Consider the following 3,743-nt stretch of genomic DNA (forward strand, 5'->3'; position numbering starts at 1 on the left):
TATGAACTTAATACTCTAGATGCATGCTGGATAGCGGTCGATGTCTGGAGTAATAGTAGTAGATACAGGAAGGAGTCGGTCTACTTGTCTCGGACGTGATGCCTATATACATGACCATATCTAGATATTCTCATAACTATGCTCAAGTCTGTCAATTGCTCAACAGTAATTTGTTCACCCACCATAAATACTTATGCTCTCGAGAGAAGCCACTAGTGAAAGCAATGGCCCCCGGGTCTATTTTCCATCATATTAATGTTCCAACAACAAGCTATTTCCTTTGCCATTTTTATTTTGATTTATTTTACTTTGCATCTTTATCATAAAAATACCAAAAATGTTATCTTTTCATATCTATCAGATCTCACTCTCGTAAGTGACCGTGTAGGGATTGACAACCCCTTATCGCGTTGGTTGCGAGAATTTATTTGTTTGTGTAGGTGCGGGGGACTCGTGCGTGGCCTCCTACTGGATTGATACCTTGGTTCTCAAAAACTGAGGGAAATACTTACGCTACTTTGCTGCATCACCGTTTCCTCTTCAAGGGTAACCCAACCGTCCCCTGGGTACAACTCTTTGGGGATTGGTAAGTTTCGAGACTCAGGTGGAGACGCTCAGTATTTCGGGTCTTTATATAGGGACCCAGTCTCGTCTTTTTCTTTTGCGCTTGCTTCTTCCTCAACCCCAGCCAGCTCGAGTTCTAACCCTCGGGTTCCAATCTCCACCAGCCCCAATCATGTCCGGATCCAGCCGTCCAAGCCGGTGGGTGGCTTCTTCTGTCACAGAGGAGGATATCGCAAAGCTCCGCGCGGTGAGGTATCTGACCCCAGAAAACCTTCATCGGCTTCCCGCAAAGGAGCAGGTTATTCCTACCCCCAAATCCGGCGAGAGGGTAGTATTTGTGCCCCACTTCCTCCATGGGTTAGGGTTCGCGCCCCCTTCATCCGGGGGCTCATGTTCTACTATGGGCTAGATTTTCACGATCTGGCCCTGGACTCTATTCTCCTCATCTCGGCAATTATCGTCACGTGTGAGGCTTTCCTCCGGACTCCTCCGCACTTTGGTTTGTGGCTCAAGACCTTTGACGTGAGGCCACAGGTGACAGAGGAGGAGCAGGCAGTGTGCGGCAGTGTCATAATAGGCAAGCTTGCCAGCGCGGTTTGGTTTGAAGGATCTTTCGCCAAGTCTTCCGACCTATGGCAGCAGGGGTGGTTTTATATCAACGAGCCGCGGGGCTCCAAGTGGGTGGCTACGCCTGTGTTCCGACCCGGCCCTCCAATTTAGCTTGCTTCATGGATCAATGAGGGATTGGACTGGGGATCCGTCAATGAAGTGCAGACTCTGCAAGGTCGCATCCGAAGCCTTACCGAGAAGGGCATCGATCTTGTGAACGTCGTTCAAGTGATGCTTGTCCGCCGGACCCTGCCATGTCAGCGGCGGCCTCTCCGTATGTGGGAGTTTAATCCAGAAGGGTGGCGGACTCTTCAACACTTCTTCGGCACCACGCACGAAGGAATGCGGAAATTATATTTCGGGGAACGAGAGCAATGGCCGCACACCACCGAGGATGTTGGCCTTGACTGCAATCATCGGGATACTGCGGTAAGTATTCAATCTCCGAACACCTTCTATTCAAGCATCTCTTGACAAGATACTGAACAATCTGTCCCTATACAGGATTGGGTAAGGAAAGCGGTGTTAATCTGGTGTCCGGCGCCCCTTCCCGAAGACTCTGCAACCGCCCTGCTGACGAGAATGCTGATTCTAACACCGTACCAGGTGTCTGCGGAGGGGGGCGAGAGCGGGGAGCCCAGAGGTGATTCCAGCCCTGAGGATGAGTCAGACGCTGTGTTTGGGGAAACTGAAACCCTTTTTCCCAAGGGAAAAGGTGCAGAGGAAGCCCTCCATGGCAAAAAGAGGGCCGCTTCCGAAGATCGGGAGGGGAAGCCTTCCAAGAGAGTAAAAATGCCATCGTCGGGTGGCCTGGGCCAGGCGAGCGATGCTGCCATAGGGTTTTATGACGAGGACGAACCTCTGGCCAAACCGTAAGTGAAGCTCCACTACTAGGGAAAACCTTATACACAGCATCTTAGCAGTAGCGCTGGACAAAATCATGCGCTACTGCTACTTAGTAGCAGCGCCTGTAAATAAACCGCTCTATTGCTATAACTTTAGCAGTAGCGCGTACTAGCAAAAACCGTTGCTGCTATTTTTGAACTGGGCGCACCTAGCTAGCCCAACTTAGCAGTAGCGTGTATCCTCGCCTAGCGCTACTGCTATTCTCCTTAGCTGTAGCGCTTTTCTAGCACCCGCGCTACTACTAACCCTACCTTATCCTCCCCACGCTGCCGACCCTCTCTCACTCACTCTCCCTCTCAGTCACTCGCGCCCGCACCGATACCCGTCGTCCGCCGCCGCCGCCGTCGTCGTCCGTCCTCCACGGAGGTACTCCCTCCTTCCCTCCCTCCTCCTCCCACCGCGCCCTCCTCCCTCCTCCTCCCACCGCGCCCTCCTGCCTCCTCCTCCCACCGCGCCCTCCTCCGTCCGCCTTCGGCCGCCCCCTCCTCCCTCCGCCTCCGGCCGCCCCCTCCTCCCTCCTCCTCCAGCCGCCCCTCCTCCCTCCTCCCTCCTCCGCCGGTAGCCCTCCTCCCACCGCCCCTCCCTCCTCCTCCTCCGGCCGGCCCCTCCCCCCTCCACCGGCCGCCCCCTCCTCCCTCCTCCCTCCTCCGCCGGCAGCCCTCCTCCCACCGCCCCTCCCTCCTCCTCCTCCGGCCGGCCACTCCCCCTCCTCCTCTGGACGCCCCCTCCCCCTCCTCTCTCCTCCCTCCCTTGTCTCTGTTCTTGCAAATTGTAGGTAATTTAAATGTAGATTTTAAAATGTAGACATTGTAGAATGTAGGTTTTTAATAGAATATTTTTTTTGACTATTTTAGGTGTTTTGAATAAAATAGAAGTAAGAAAATTTAGGGTAGAACTAGGGTAGTAGAATTTTTAGCAAGTGTTTAATAGAAATAGTTTATTTAGTAAGTGATTAATATAACTAGTTTATTTATATTAAGTGCTTAATAGAACTAGTTTATTTAGTAAGTGCTTAATAGAACTAGTTTATTTATAGTAAGTGTTTAATAGGACTAGTTTTATTTTCTATTTATAGTAGGTTTATGTTTAGTAAGAACTAGTTGAATTAATAGAACTAGTTGAACATGTCATATTTGTTGTTATTTTTTTAGTTTAAGCAATTATTCGGGATGTATTAGTGATAACTTATAGGGTGTTTGCTTTTGCAGAAATCAAGGAGCCCCTCCATCATCCCCGCCATCGTCCCCGTCACCGACCCCCTCCAACCTCGAGGTGAGACCGGCCAATTCTCCATGTCAATATGAGTCCTATAAGATATATATGATGTAGGTAAAAACATGTATATCCTGTGTTGCTCAAATAGGATATGTGGTTGCCCAAGTGGCCGGTCATGTTCAGGTTACACCTCCGAGTGGCCTATGTTTTGCCGGAGTGTTGATTAATTTCCGTTCCGGCAAATTTCAGGTGCTCGATATGTCCTTTTTTAGCAAAGGTCATGCCGGATTTTGCCGTGAATTCTGGCATGACTTGTGCTAGAATATGTAGGAAATATCGAGTGGTCTGGATTTTCTCGAAAAATAATGATCTAATTTAGGGTTTTTAGTACATATATTTAATTGTACACGTTTAATCTTTGAATTATGAACGTAGGAAATGTCGTACTC

This window comes from Aegilops tauschii, chromosome 5 (genome assembly GCF_002575655.3).
Source record: "Aegilops tauschii subsp. strangulata cultivar AL8/78 chromosome 5, Aet v6.0, whole genome shotgun sequence".
Classification (NCBI taxonomy): Eukaryota; Viridiplantae; Streptophyta; class Magnoliopsida; order Poales; family Poaceae; genus Aegilops; species Aegilops tauschii.